Genomic DNA, 17,054 nt, shown 5'->3' with positions numbered 1-17,054 from the left:
ACCAACTGCTTGATGCGGCGAAGGTGGAAAAATGTCGCCTTGGGTGTTGCTGTAACTTGCGCCTCCATGGAAAGAGAGGCGTCAGGGATTACACCCAAACTCTTAACGGAAGGCAATGGCACTAATTGGGCCCCCACAAGAGAAGGGAGTTGTTCCCTCATCCCCATGCCATCCCGACCTAGCCATAGGACCTCTGTCTTCGAAGGATTTAGTTTCAGTCGTATGAGGAGGTCTGGGAAATAAGTTAATGGAAAACAAGTAGTAGAAACTTTGTGTGTTTTTAATTATTTTCATTTTTGTATTTTTGTTATTTTTTTCTTTTTTCTTTTTGATTTTTATTGTATTACTATGGAAAACTTTAATAAATATTCTTTTTTTAAAAAAAAGACAATACTTTGTGATGAAAATAAAAATGGTTTATTTCTCTTGTACCATTCTGGTCTGAAATCTTGCCTTCTGGACATGCAGCACAATCATAGCAGCAAAATTTTTCGCCTTCCTTCCTTTTCTTCTGATGACCAGGGGGGCAGTGCTCATTGCACACAGAAATGGGCGTCACCTATCCATAAATAGGAGAGGGGTTTCAGGTTGGAGAGTAAAAAGAAGTTCTCTTACTTAATTTCTTACATGAATTTTTGCATAAGATGCAGCTTTATCTGCAGTCTGACCTTCAAGTCCTCTTGCTTTCTAACATTATCAAAAGTTGTTTCTGATGTTTACCAATCCAATTTAGACTTGCAAAGGATTGGAAGTGTGGACTTCACATGTCAGGCATGATTTCTTCCATTGAGATTGATGCAATGGAAACAGAGATAACCCAGTGCTGACTCACTAATTCATTTCATTGAGATCCCTCAAATAATGCATAGTGTCAGGTGGCAGTGGACCCAACCCCCACGTCAAGTCAGCAGGAATGGATGAGACATGGAAAAGTTCTTACCAACTGCTTTTTATTCAACATTCACAGGGAGAGGCTTGGGAAAGAATACTCTTGGAATAATGGTGTTGCCCCAAGTGAGTCCCCTCTCCCTCAATTTCTCCCTTCATGTGATTTCACTGGGTGTGCTCTCCCTCTGAGCTCTCTGCTCTCCTACTTTCCATGCTCACCAGGTTCTGGGAGAGGGAAGGTCTGGAATGCTTTCTAAAGACACTGTGTCCATCAGCTGTTCCCCACTTCTGCTTCTTCTTTCTCTTCTCCCATTATTTCCCAGCTTTCCCCCACATGTGCCTCTGAGCTGTGATCTACCCCAAACCCCTGTTGTAGTTCTGAACTCTCTGCCCCATCCCTGACATATAGGTTTAATCTATGACAAATATACTATTGATTGCTGACGGTTCAGTGTTGCAACTAGGCTTTCAATGTGCTAGTTTTCTGGGTCTTTAAGAGCCTGAGGCACATAAAACATGGCAGAAAATATAACTTAGCTTTTCAATTTTGTATTGTGCTTAGGCTTTCATTTGGCCAGACAGCAGTTTTATTCCTATGACATTATTCAATAGAAAGAAAGAGGGTGTGTAGAAAAAATAACTCTTCTGTCAAGACACATTTGTAGGTTACAGCAGACCCCCCCCCCAAACAAACAAACAAAGAAACAAACAAAATACTGTTAGGATGCTGACCTGGTTAAAACCTTTATGCCACATTATCATGTCTTCATGAATGATGAATCTCATTCCTTCTGGAGCAGTATCATCCACCTCTCCAATTTTCACTCGAAGGAAGGACTTGTTTGGGAATATGACCATGTTCATGATGTCAAATCCACCTCCTATTTCCTTTTTAGTAGTAAAGGACAGTGTTTCTCCAGCTGAATTGTTAAATGAAATGCGATGAAGATAAATGTGGAGCTGATTGAAAGTTTAAAAGAAAAAAAGGGGAGTGAGAGAAATGAAGATTTTCAATGTAATGCTGAGATACGGAAACACACATCTTACTATTAGTGTTTGTTAGTATTAGAAGATAGTATTCTATAGAAGATAAAAACCTACCTTATGCACTGAAGACTAAATGTCTTTTCAGGCCAGAATGTAAAAAACATAACGTAAATATACAAAGCTTTGTAAAATAATATATTGCTAAATACCAGTTCATGAATATATATATATATGATGTTTTTGTAAATGACAATGCAGACTTATCTTCAGCACATTACCTGCCAAGGCTGCAGGTCTTGAAGTTCAAATGTGTCATGACCCATCCTTGCTCTGGGCTTTGATCTCTTTAAAGAAATGTCATGTAAAGCATGAGCCACCACATGGACAGCATTGTAGATGCTATAGCTGTGGCCAGTCATGCCCATTTCAAAGAGTGGATCAGGAAGACTCTCCAGGCTCTCCTCTCTTGTACATTGCTCACTTGCGTCCATTGACACATTGTGCTTTGGAAAATCACAATCAAATGCTTGCTCCCAGAAGTCCTTCAGAAACCCATTTTCTTTTATCCCATCAGGCTTTATTCTCTGAAGAAAGTCATGGAACCCTAGAAGCTCTTCTGAGTGAATTGTGAAGCAAATGGCACCTTGGAATAGACCAAGATGCCAACCCCTTTGAAGCCCTAACAACATGAAATCAATCTGTGTTGTTATGATCCAAACTTTTGTAACTGATGACATATCATTTTTTTTAGGATCTTGTATAAAGAAAATAGTTGTCAACCATATGAGTGCCATAGATTCTCCATAGATGATAGATGTTTGGGCTTTGTCATCTTTGACATCCTTGTAACTACTTATTAACACATCATAAACTCCCGCAAAGTTATCATAACGGGGTAGTTTTGGGAGCTTTTGTGTGGAGGCTGAACAGATTCCATTTTTGGATAACAATGGTTCCATAGTCTGCAAGAAATTTTCTCCACTTTCATCATCCACAACAAAGATTCCAACCCATATCCATCCAAAATGCTTAAGCAAGCTGATAATTCCCATGTATTGATGGGCTTCATTTGGAACCATGCGGTAGAAGGAAGAGATATGACTTTCCTCACTCTCCTCCTCAATGGGAAATGAGCCATAAGTGAGCTATAAAAAATGCACAGTTATTACTGAAACACATTATGAGCAATGACTTCAGTTAATTTTCTACAGTTATTGAGATATTTTCACAATTCCAAAAATCATTCATCAGTCATAATAGACCTTTTCTGGGAATATGCCTCTCATGTTTAAGGATTGTGTATAGACACTTTCTGAAACTTGGAATCACATCAATAATAATGATAATAAATACAGTCATTTTATATTCAGCCTGCCCTTTAACAACAGGTGCTAGGATGTTGACTACAACATCCTAGCATACAATATACAATATGCAATGTACAATGTACAACATACAATAGAAAAAAGAGCAGCATCATGGCAGGTGTTTCCAGCTACCTTCACTTTGCCCTTGGAAGCCTCATAAACAGCTTCTTCTGGCGAGGGAATGAGAGCAACATCAAAGGAGGCTTGTTTCTTGGACAAAGGTGAAATTGTGAATCTCCCTTCTTAGTTTTGCTATTGGACTTGGCATATTAAGGAATTTTGCATGTGTATTGGAATAGGATTGTTTGGTATTTTCTCAGGAGAGGGGAAGGTTAATGAATAAACTCTTCACAAATGTGGAGTCAAGTTGAATGGTGTCTTGTACTCCTTCCTTTTGCAACTTCTGTGGCCAAGCTGGTGCCAAATATATTGCTTTGTTTTCCTTTGGATCACATCAGCAAGGCTGAGAGGTCTTCTCATCTGGGCAGAGTAGGACTGGACCTTCATATACACTGCCCAGGCTTCTTCCCTGGGAAGATCACTTCAGCGCTGCTAGTGCAGCCAAAATAACGAAATAATTCTTCAGAGGTTTGACTTCACCCCTGCATGCATACTCCATCATCTCTTGAGAAAGACAGATGCCAATAACATTCACTCTTATTTTTCTGTATTACTATGAAATTGTTTGTTTTTTTATTGGTTTGTTATGTCAATATGAAATTACTTTTGTAGTGTTTGTCTGAAATGCATCCCTGATCCTTTTTGGCATTCCACTTTGAGCACTGTGTGTGTGTGTGTGTGTGTGTGTGTGTGTGTGTAAAAGAAGCATACAAATAAAATGAACAAATGAATGACAATCAAGAGAGTAGGGTTGGTGCTAAAATATAAATATAACATGTGAAAATTCAAGGTGAAGAAGTGCATATTTAAAGTTCATGGGGCAGAAACTATAAAATGGAGGCACTAGACATTACCCTGTAGATAATTCCATCTTTTTATGGGATGGCATAGATAATTATTTTTCTCAGGCATCACTCATGAAACAAACTGGTAGCATGCAATTTTTTTTTTTTAAAGGGTATGTGAATTCTAAATGTATAATCCAACCATTAGGAATTTGGGGATATTCGGCTCAAAAAATAAATAAATCAGAAATCTATTCACTCTGGAAGTCATTATGCTGCTTCTGCTCTTCAGAGATCCTACCTGTGGAATCTTGTAGAGGTCTATGATGTCTCTCATATGGAAGGATGTATCAAAGCTAAGTCCCCCAACGATGGCCATGAGGTTTTTCTGGGCGTCACATTTATAGTTGGGGACAAATCTCTGTGATTTGAAGAGCAGGTCTAATGTGCTACGATAGGTCATCCTTGCATCATGATAGCTATCATAGATGTGGAACCCAAGAGTGATATTGAGCAAGATTGTGGGGTTCTCATTGATCTCTTTCACAGCAAATGCTAAGGCAAGTATGTGCTGGTAGAATTTTGTCACGATGCTGCAAATGAAATCAATTAATATACAAGTCCAGAGGCGAATACTACAATGCATAAAATCAACATTTCATAATGTTGACCATCTTTGTTTCAAATGATTTTTATTGAAATGAAGTTATGCCATTTGTCATTCATGTTTCTAAGCTAACAGACAACACACAGTTGATGAAACTGTATGATTCATCAGGGCATCTGTGTTCTGCATGCCTTTCATGCCTTTCTCAACCTTTGCAGCTCAGTTGATTTATATATATATATATATATATATATATAATCATTTCGCCTTTCACATATCTCTTGAAGTGCTTTCCAACTCATAAATATCTTTTTTCTCTACTCATTTACATTGTATTATCATGACTGAATTCAATTGGTGGATGGGTATACATGGATGTGTTGAAGATCAGTGTCTCCCTATGGGTCATTCTTCCAATTTTGTTTCATCTTAGTTTATATTTCCAATCCTAGATTCAGTTGTTCACATTTTCACATCAGTCCACTGCACTTTCCTAATATACTGATTCCTGTAAATACCTCTTTTGAGGTTGTTGTATTTTTATTTTTGCTACATTCTCTGATATGAAGTATTTTGATTAATACATATGTTTTATGTACACTTAAGTGTACATTACTAAATCATAAATTTAGTTCTTCACATTTTCTCATCATTCCAATGTACACTTTCCTAATATACTAATTCCTGTAAGCACCTCTTTTTAAGTTCTTGTGGGGGGAGGGTTTGCATGAGGTTCTGACATGAGGTATTTTGATCAGTGAATGTGTTTTATGTATACTCTACTGCAACACATGCATTTCTGGAAAAATAAATTTCTGGATCATTTTAATCCAGCGTTCTAGTGTTCCACAAATTCAGTCAGGTGGTTTGCAGGATATTTGCATTAAATAGTTATGATTATTTTAAATTGTATTTTATTGATTCATTTACTTTTTATGTTCTATGTATTTAAATAAATTCCCTTTTATTTCCATGCCATTCCAAATGAAATATATTAATATAAAATAAAAAGAGAAAAGAAGCAGAAATGTACAATTCAAAATCTAACTCAGGAGTTTATAAATTTCAATGTACAGTATCAACCATCAAGCTTTCAGTACTAAGCACATGACCAAAAAAAGGAAAAGAGACTTGTCGGTAGGGTGAAAACTCTTACTATGAAACATCAAATAGATTCTGTGAAGGGTGTTCTCTGAAGAAAACTTCATAGAATACATAAAAGAGTTGAGAAGAAATCCCACCAATGATGAAGTCCCCTGGCTGGTACCACTCATGAGGAACAGGAAAAGGATTTTTCATTGGACACTGCACACTATCTGCTTTGTATACAACAGGCATTTGCAGGGACAGCAACACCAATAGCCACAGCATCCTAGCTTTGTAGCTTTTATCCTCTTCCAACAAATCTCTTAAGGAGAGCTGTTTCCCAGTCTATAGCTGTACTGAAATTATATTTAGATGTTTTCAGATGTTTCAATCATTTTATAGTTTGTGTGTTTGCTGACCTGTTTCTTTTAGGAGGGATTGGTAGTATTGGATGGTGGAAATGGAAATAAAAATGGAAATAAATCTCAAAGAATGAATTGTCAGCTACATATTAGATTCAAAACCTGATAAATGCATGCCTTGATGTATGGATAAGAGTGTAAACACTCATTAAAGTCTTGACTCTTTACAAGTGCAATCGGAAAGTCTCTTAAGATTTTGCCAAGTCAACTACATATAATTATTTCAATAATTGCTGGAAGAGATAATAATTCTGAGTATTTTGCCTCTGAGTCATACTTTAGAAACAAACATGTTGGGTTCGATTTCTTTTTTCAAATCTGATTACAAATTGCCCCTGCCTTTCAGTGGTCCCCAAAGTGGAATTTTTCAAAGCAAGCAAGCAAGCTGGAAAGTCGTGGTGAAACTATTTACTTTGTGACTGCAAAACAGGGATTTCTAAATCTCATGATTTAGATGTCACAGCAAAACAGAGCTGACTACAATCAGTTTTCTTATGACACCTTGCCCCAAATTTCCTAATGCTCAAATCACAAGGACCACATCATATAATTAGCACTAAGGACATTAGGAACATGGTCCTCTGCAGCACCCCACAGCACAACTTCTACAGTGCTGAAAGATATTTAGGAGCACTGACTGCAGCCAAAACCAACCCCAATCTGCCCTGGGAGGTGCAGGTTATCAGGCATACCTGTCATTGGTTGACACCGATACTACTCAACCCAGAACAAATCCCAAAATAATTGTGCCTGCTGAGGCTATTGTTAGTTTCAGGAATAATACTGCTTCACATTGATGTTGAGGGTACTTAGAACCCATTGATTCAATGCCTGTATAAACCCCACCATTGCACAATGAGGCAGGAACCTCAACAGGAATGCTAGGGAGGTCAGCCAGAAAATCCCTCATTTCTTTGGGGAGTCCATCAAATACTCTCACTCTCCAAGAGTGACCAACTTAATGGTTAACCAGCCATTGAAGAGTATAGCAGCAATAATAAATGGGCAGGAGTGGAGAGACAATATAATTTTTTAAAGTCCCCCCCCCTAATTTCTTCATTTAAATGCTCAAATTGCATGACAATTCAGCTCTTCCCTTACTGGCTTATTGGATAAGGCCTACTGGCTTTTATTTTTGATTGAAGCATTGGCTTTGTGGTTTTCTGAAAAATACCGCTTCACATATCAAAGACAATAAAGGAAAATCCCTAAGATTGTTTTTAAATCTTTCTCCTTATTAGTTGATCTCTGTTGTTCAACTCAGGCCTCAAAGCAATGATGTAGCATTTAGGAGTGAAGATGCAGCCCAATAACCCAGCACTGGAGGCCAAGATGGAGATGAGCTCCACCACTACCATGTATTTACCTTTGGTGCTCAGATAGGTTGGAAGAAAAGAAAGCCAAACACTGCAAAACAGCAACATGCTGAAGGTAATGAATTTGGCTTCATTAAAACTGTCAGGTAATCTGCGGGCCAGAAATGCTACAATGAAACTGGCAATCGCCAGGAGGCCCATGTAGCCCAGGACACAATAAAACAGGGTCACTGACCCTTCATTACATTGCACAATGATTTCTGTGGTTACAGAGTGCATATCTAAATCTGGGAATGGGGGAGATGTCATCAACCACAAAGTGCAAACAATAGATTGAATAAAAGAACAGGAAACTACAACAGAGTAGGCCAGTCTTTGCCCTACCCACTTCCTCATGCTGGAGCCTGGCTTGGTGGCCATGAAAGCTACAACTACAGTGATTGTTTTGGCCAACATGCAAGAAATAGCCACAGAGAATATCATGCCAAAAGCAGGTTGCCTGAGAAGACAGGTCACTTTCCCAGGTTTGCCAATAAATAGCAAAGAAGAGAGGAAGCAGAGCAGAAGGGAGACCAGGAGAGTGTAGGTGAGGGCTCGGTTGTTGGCTTTGACAATGGGGGTATCTTTGTGCTTCACAAAAGTGCCTAACACCAGGGTTGTGAGAAGGGAAGAAGATAGAGCAACAGAAGTTAGGCTGATCCCGAAAGGTTCTCCATAGGAAAGAAAGCTCATAGTTTTAGAGATGCATTGGTTTCTCTTCCTGTTTGGATATTGATCTTCTGGGCATATGAAGCAGTCATGCATATCTGAAAAACAGGTCAAATTCCAAAGGCAATTAATGTGCTTTCTTTGCCTACTGTATATCAGTTGTCTAATTTTAACCTGCTCCTTCTTATTCTAGCAACTCCATCTGGTGAAAGGTTACCCGATTTTTTTTCAATGAAACCGGAGACGCAATAAATAAATACATACATACATACATACATACATACATACAACATTTTCAGGACGTTGATGCTGCAGTGATGGTGTGGCAGAGGGGTGGCCACCACCTTGAGCCCAACCACCATGTTTCCCCTTCCTCTGAGGCTTCTATCTCCTTTCTCCATGAGCCTGGGCAGCCCCTGAGTTGTTGGCTCTTCGGTGGTGGTGCTGGTGAGGAAGCAGTGTGCGGCGGGTCAGGCATGGAAGGCAGAGAAGGAGGGCGGAGGGCGGCCTCAATCCCACTCCTACTTGCCTGCAAGTAGGAGGGGTGGGGATCCCTCAGCTGGGAAGGGAGGCTTCCCATTGCCTAACTGAGAGATCCCTGCCCCCTCCTGCTTTCACACAAGTAGGAGTTAGGAGGCTGCTCCGATAGGCAGCATGAAGCCTCCCTTCACAGCTTAGTTGCTGGGGTCAGGGAAGGTGGAGGCAGCCTTGAAACTGCATCTTAGAGCCCCTGCACCACCATCATATGGGGACTTCCGAGCAGCTCCAGAAGCCAGCCAGAGCCAACTGCTCTGGGTTACTGAGACTGCTGCTGCTGTGTTTCCCAGGGACATTAGATGAAATCCGGGGACATTCCAGGAATGGAATTTGTCCGGGGACTTATTTGCAAATCTGGGGACTGTCCCCGGGAAAGAGGAACATCTGGTAACCCTAATACGGTGTGCCTGCTGAGACTCTACCTGCTTGAGTATTGTCTCACTAGGGTAGAACATACTCTGGCTATCTTCCCCCCTGGATTACTGCAATTTACTCTGTGTGGGGTTGCCTTTGAAGGTGACTCAGAAACAACTAGTAATCTAGAATACGGCAGCTGCCAGGACTGTATAACACCAAAAGAACTACATCATCTACCAGTACGTTTCCAATCTCAATTCAAAGTGTTGGTGCTGTCTTTAAATCCCTAAACAGCCTCGGCCCTGTATGCCTGAAGTAGCGTCTCCACCCACATCATTCATCCTGGACAATGAGATTCAGCCTTGAGGACCTTCTGGCAGCTCCCTCATTGCAAGAGGTGTGGTTACATGGAACCTGGCAGAGGGCCTTTTCAGTAGTCACATCAGCAGTCCAAAGGGCACCATATAAATTATTAATAGTAGTAGTAGTAAATGATGTTAAAGTGACAATGCATTTTATTATCCTACCAGGCTCAAGAATTATCATTATCATCATATGCCAAATATTATGACTTCTTCACCTATTTGGGCTTGTTGCAGAGATAATTTAACAGCCACAAAGCCAATTATATCATTCATTAATTTATTTTAACCCAGTGCATCACACTTAAATTATCAGATTTATGTAGTAGGTTTTCATTTGTGATGGACTACCGTGAGTTAAGTTGCAGACATATGTTGTTCCTCTGATAATTTGGGATTTAAGGGTATTGGAAATTATGTACTATAGATTTGTGTTCTTCAAGGGGAAATGTAGTACTGTAGTACCTTGGGTTAAGAACTTAATTTGTTCTGGAGGTCTGTTCTTAACCTGAAACTGTTCTTAACCTGAAGCATCACTTTTGCAAATGGGCCCTCTGCATGATTTCTGTTGTCATCCTGAAGCAAAGTTCTTAACCCGAGGTAATATTTCTGGGTTATTGGATTCTGTAACCTGAAGCGTATGTAACCTGAAGCATATGTACCCCGAGGTACCACTGTCTACCTATCCCTACCTTTGGCTGTCTAATCAGTCTTGTCTTTGGGAGGCTCATTGCTTAGTGACCAGTCTTACACTTGCTGATCCAGGAAGTTATGATTTCACCAGGGTTTCTAAATTAACAATCAGTAATTTAGATTTTAGTTTTTGGGGACGCGGGTGGCGCTGTGGGTAAAACCTCAGCGCCTAGGACTTGCCGATCATATGGTCGGTGGTTCAAATCCCCGCGGAAGGGTGCGCTCCCGTCATTCGGTCCCAGCGCCTGCCAACCTAGCAGTTCGAAAGCACCCCAGGTGCAAGTAGATAAATAGGGACCACTTACCAGCGGGAATGTAAACAGCGTTCCGTGTGCTGCGTTGGCTCGCCAGATGCAGCTTGTCACGCTGGCCACGTGACCCGGAAGTGTCTGCGGAGAGCACTGGCTCCCGGCCTATAGAGTGAGATGAGCGCACAACCCTAGAGTCTGGCAAGACTGGCCCGTACGGGCAGGGGTACCTTTACCTTTACCTTTAATTTAGATTTAGATTTATACTGTGAACTTGTAATGTGTCTTTTGTTGTTGTTATTCCTTAGCCTCAGATATCTTTTCATCCATAAAGGTCAATGAAGGTCAGTTAGGTAAATTAATTTTATTTTCTCAGCATATATGGCAAAGATTTATCCTTTACTGTTAAATATTATTTGTCCTGATATGGAATGGGGCAAACCCTCCCCCTTAGTGTGGTAACTGCTTCAGAGGGAACTGGAATGAAACAACTGCCAGACCCAGAATCTGTGGCATATAATCAGGTTCAAACCTCACATCTGAACAGATTAAATTTGTCATCATCTTCATCATTGTTACCATCATTATCACTTGTCTGCTGATGTAATGCTTAAACTATTTCTTCTCTTTTGGATATTTTAAACTATGTTGGGGCAACTTCCAAATCCATCCATCCTTTGGGTTCCTTCCAACTCTAAGATTCTATGAGTCTATGAGAAAGCATTGCAGACAGTGGCATAGAGGGGGGGCAGGCTGCCCCGGGTTCCATCCCTGAGGAACACCACTGGGATGCTCATGCTCAGGGGCCGCCCCCATTGGGACACTCACGTGGGTAACGTGCCACACCCCCACGGGTGACGTGCCACTCCCCCACGCTCCGGGTCCCAAAGCCCCTAGCTCCACCACTGATTGCAGAAGAGTAATTAGCTTCTCTGAGTGTTTTTGAGAAAGTGCTGGATGTCAGCAGATAAATATTTACACACCATACCAAGCAGAATAGCTTACAGCATGGTAAATAAACATTTGTAATGAGCTCTTTGTCAAAATCCATAATAATAATTTGTGATGAAATAAAAAATGATTTCTTTCTCATGTACCATTCTGGTCTGAAATCTTGCCTTCTGGACATGGAGCACAATCATAGCAGCAAAATTTTTCACCTTCCTTCCTTTTCTTCTGATGACCAGGAGGGCAGTGTTCGGTGCACACAGAAATGGGCATCACCTATCCATAAACATGAAGGGGTTACAGGATGAATGACTGCTACGAAGAGCACAGAGAGAAGTAGTGACATTATTCAGTTTGACTTCACCCTCAAAGCTTAACCCCTCTATTGTCTCCCAACAGGGGATGCCAACAATTCAAGAAACAACAATTCATAAATAAAACTTTTGCATTGCATGCAGCAATATATATAATCTGACCATTGAGCCATCTCCCTTGCTAACATTAGATGTTGCTAATCTTTTCCATTCCTTCTTGGAGATGAGGAAGACGTTTCAGTTCAAGTATGATTCTTTCCACCGAGGTTGGCTCTTGTGCAATAGAAAGATAGATAACCTAGTGATGGATCACTAACATATTTAATCAATATGCCTTAAATCCCTGTCATATACAAATAAGGAATAGGTAAAATTTACAAAAAAATATACTGATGTTTATTGGCAGTTCAGTTTTGCACCTAGGATTTCCATGTGCTAAATAATCAGATTGTCCCTGTGACTATCCAATACAAAGAGACATAGTATGCAGAACAAATAGCTGTTCTGTCAGGACGCCTTGGGAGAACATGGGGGTTACAGGAATATCCCAGGATTATGACCTGGTTAAAACCTTTATGCCACATTATCATGTCCTCATGAATGATGAATTTCTTTCCTTCAGGAGCAGTATCATCCACCTCTCCAACTTTCACTCGAAGGAAGGACTTGTTTGGGAATATGACCATGTTCATGATGTCAAATCCATTTCCCATTTCCTTTTTAGCAGTAAAGGACAGTGATTCTCCAGCTGAATTGTTAAAGGAAATGCCATGAAGGAAAGGGTGGAGCTGATTGAAAGATTAAAGACAAGGGTGGGGGAAATTTAAATTTTGAATTTAATGCCATGACACACACACACACATTTCACTATTAGTGTTTGTTAGCATTATCTAAGAAAGACCAAAAGTGAAAAATCAACTATTGTACATAGAAGATAAAAACCTACATTATACATTGACGACACAATGTCTTTCCAGGCCAGAATGTGCAATACATAACGTAAATATACAAAGCTTTGTAAAAAAAATAAAAATAAAATGCGGAGTACCAGTTAACACATTTTTTTTATCGCCCCCTCCCCCCAAAAAAATACAATATGGACTTATTTCCAGCACACTACCTGCCAAGGCTGCAGATCTTGAAGTTCAAATGTGTCATGACCCATCGTTGCTCTGGGCTTGGATCTCTTTAAAGAAATGTCATGTAAAGCATGAGCCACCACATGGACAGCATTGTAGATACTGTAGCTGTGGCCAGTCATGCCCATTTCAAAGAGTGGATCAGGAAGACTCTCCAGGCTCTCCTCTCCTGTACATTGCTCACTTGCGTCCATTGACACATTGGGGTTTGGAAAATCACAGTCAAATGCTTGCTCCCAGAATTCCTTCAGAAAACCATTTTCTTTTATCCTATTAGGCCTTATGCTTTGAAGAAACTCCTGGAACCCTGGAAGCTTTTTTGAGTGAATTGTGAAGCAAATGGCACCTTGGAATAGACCAAGATCCCAGCTCCTTTGAAGCCCTGTCAACATGAAATCAATCTGAGTTGTTATGATCCAAACTTTTGTAACAGATTCAATGTCATTTTTTTCAATATCTTGTAGAAAAAAGAAAATGGCTGTCAGCCATATGAGTGCCATAGATTCTCCATAGATGATAAATGTGTGCGCTTTGTCATCTTTGACATCATTGTAACTACTTAATAGGACATCGTAAACTTCATCAATATTATCGAAACGGGCTAGTTTGGGGAATCTTTGTATGAAGGCTGAACAGATTCCATTTTTGGAAAACAGTGGCTCCATCGTCTGCAAGAATTTTTCTCCACTTTCATCATCCACAACAAAGAGTCCAACCCACGTCCATCCAAAATGCTTAAGCAAGCTGATAATTCCCATGTCTTGATGGGCTTCATTTGGAACCATGCGGTAGAAGGAAGAGATATGACTTTCCTCACTCTCCTCCTCAGTGGGAAATGAGCCATATGTGAGCTACAAGAAATTGTACAGATATTACAGAAGTACTCTTTCGGTTAATTCTCTACAGCTATGAATATATGTCCAAGATTCATACAGATCATTCATGAATCATATTATGCCTTTTATGGAAATTTATGTCTTGCTTTTAAGAACTGAGCATTAACTATACACACTTTCTGAATCTTGGAATCACAGCAATAGTAACACTGTGATATCATGGGAGGCCTAATAAGAAACTGCTGCAGGTGAGGGATTTTGAGAACCATCATCTGGGGGGTGTTTCTGCAACCAAGGGGAAATTGTGAAGTTCCCTTGTCATTTTCTTATTAGCTGTTGTGTGTTGTTAAATAATCTTGTTATATTTATAGTATACAAATAAGGGGGTTTTTTTGGTATGGTATTATCTTTATATTGTTTTGCTATGCTATGCTATTGTTATTGTTTGCTATACAGTGGTACCTTGGTTTAAGAACATCTTCGTTTATGAACAACTTGGATTAAGAACGCTGCAACCCCAGAAGTAGGTGTTTTGGTTTGTGAACTTTGCCTTGGAATAAGAACATGTTCCGCTTCCTGTCGAGTGTGTTCCACTTGTAAATAGAGTCCCCCACTGCTATGGGAAAGCACATCTTGGTTTAAGGATGCTTTGGTTTAAGAACACTTTGATTTAAGAACGGACTTCCGGAATGGATTAAGTTCGTAAACCAAGGTACCACTGTCCTATGATAATTTTCTGATGTTATTCCTTTGGTGTGTTAATATGCAATAGCTTTGTAATATTGGCTTGAAATGTACAGTATCCCTCTTTGATATAAGCTGCTTTGAGCATGATTTTGTTTATGGAAAAGCAGCATGCAAATAAAATGAATGGAAAGACGGATGACAATCAGTAGAATAAGGCTGGTCCATATGTATATATAGTGCGAAAGGCTGGGGTGAAGAAGTGCGTCTTTAAAGAGCACATGGCAAATTAGTATCCACTATGCACTGATGGGTTGGACGCAGGTGGCGCTGTGGGTTAAAGCCTCAGCGCCTAGGACTTGCCGATCGAAAGGTCGGCGGTTCGAATCCCTGCGGCGGGGTGCGCTCCCGCTGCTCGGGCCCAGCGCCTGCCAACCTAGCAGTTCGAAAGCACCTCCGGGTGCAAGTAGATAAATAGGGACCGCTTACCAGCGGGAAGGTAAACGGCGTTTCCGTGTGCGGCTCTGGCTCGCCAGATGCAGCTTTGTCACGCTGGCCATGTGACCCGGGAGTGTCTCCGGACAGCGCTGGCCCCTGGCCTCTTAAGTGAGATGGGCGCACAACCCCAGAGTCTGTCAAGACTGGCCCGTACCGACAGGGGTACCTTTACCTTTACCTTTATGCACTGATGGTGCTAGACATGACACTGTAAATAATTCCAAAATTTAGTGGATGCCATAGAAGGCCCTTCCCGCAGCAAACAAACTGCCAACCAGTACAGTTTATTTACAGGAGAGAGCAAGGTGCTGTAAAGGGACTTTGATAATTGAGAATCATATATTGCTGCTACTGAAAGTTAATAATATCACAAATGAAAAGATTGCTTCAAAAAGCATCTTTCACATTACACTGCTTGCTGGGTGGGATTTTGAAATAATAAAGATACTCCCAACTGGATAAGACTTTCATTTTGGTTCCTTCAGAGAATGATGTTGAAAATTTATTTATTGCTATGCTCCCTCAATTCTGGGCAGGTGAAATGTTAGGTAGCAAGCACTAGCCTTTCCTAACAATTATATCTTCATCCTTCTGTTTCATATTTAATGATATTTTTTTTAAATAAATAAATAAATAAATAACTAAATATAATAATAATTAATAATAATAATAATAATAATAATAATAATAATAATATAGATATTCATCAGTTCTATGGAATGCAATGATTTTGGTCCCTAAGGAAGATCTATTTATGAATTGGACTCCATAAGAAGTCTATTCATCCTGGAAATCTGCCCAATCACTCCATTCAGTGATAATACCTGTGGAATCTTGTAGAGGCCAATGCTGTCTCTCATATGGAAGGAGTTATCAGAGCTAAGTCCCCCAATGATGGCCAAAAGGTTCTTCTGGACATCACATTTATAATTCGGGACAAATCTGTGAGATTTGAAGAGCAGGTCTAATGTGTCACGGTAGGTCATCCTTGCATCATGATAGCTATCGTAGATGTGAAACCCAAGAGTGATATTAGGCAAGATTGTGGGGTTCTCATTGATCTCTTTCACAGCAAATGTCAAGGCAAGTATGTGCTGGTAGAATTTTGTCACCATACTGCAAAAAAGTTAATTAATTTACAGTTTCAGAGGAGATGTCTACAATGCATAAAATTAACATGCCACAGTTTCCCCCATTTCTGATTCAAATTGATTTTGATTGAAATTAAACAATGGTATTTGTAATTTATCGTTCTAATCTAAGAGACAGCAAACAGTGGATGAAAATGATGATTAAGCTGCGCTTCTGTGTTCTGCATGGTACTTTGACCAAACCACCTTTGTTTCCTACATTACCAATCTAAAATTCATTTCTTCTCCTTTTCCAGAAAACTTTATATAAAAAGACACAAGTCCTGACATAAATGCACCTGCCTAATTCACAGTTGCTGCATGGACTTTTGCCTAACATACACATTTTAAAGGAACTAAGTTAAAATATAATGGGGTGTGGGAAGTAAATACACACAGAGACACACACAAAATCTAGCCCAGGAGCTTACGAATGTCACTGTACTGTTTCAACCATCAGGCTTACCATTCTAAGGATATGACACAAAAGAAAAGAGACTACAGATAGATGTACGGTAGAGAGGAGACTCTTACTATGAAACGTCAAAGACAATCTGTGAAGGGTGTTCTTTGAAGAAAACTTCACAAAAAATGTGAAAGATGTGAGAAGAAATCCCACCAATGATGAAGCCTCCTGGTTGGTACCACTCATGTGGAATAGGAAATGGATCATTCACTGGACACCTGATAGCATCTATTTTGCACTCAACAAACATTTGCAAAAACAGGAACAACCATAGCAACAACATCCTGAAAGTGTATCTTTTATACTCTTGCAACAAACCTCTTCAGCAGAGATATTACCCAGTCTATTGAAAATATTTTTAGGTATTTTCAGATGTTTCACTCATTCTATAGTTTGTGTGGTCACTGCCCTGGTTTCTTTTAAGAGGAATTGGCTAGAATTGATTATGCTGGACTCTGAAATTATAAATTGCGGCAAATCTAAAAAAGTGACTTGTGAGCTGAATCTAAGCCTGAAATATGCTTTGATTTGTAGATAAAATTATCACCACCCAATA

General features: G+C 39.9%; 1 gene segment (V, D, J or C); it reads left to right on the top strand.

The window, feature by feature from the left end:
* The window catches only part of LOC310828875 (Ig mu chain C region secreted form-like), a 1,309,992-nt gene that overhangs the window by 615,648 nt on the left and 677,290 nt on the right, over positions 1–17,054 (top strand).

This window comes from Podarcis gaigeae (assembly GCF_964106915.1).
Source record: "Podarcis gaigeae genome assembly, chromosome: 13".
In the NCBI taxonomy this organism is placed as follows: domain Eukaryota; kingdom Metazoa; phylum Chordata; class Lepidosauria; order Squamata; family Lacertidae; genus Podarcis; species Podarcis gaigeae.
The sequence above is the reverse complement of the archived record's forward strand: the minus strand, read 5'-3'. Positions and strand labels throughout refer to the sequence as shown.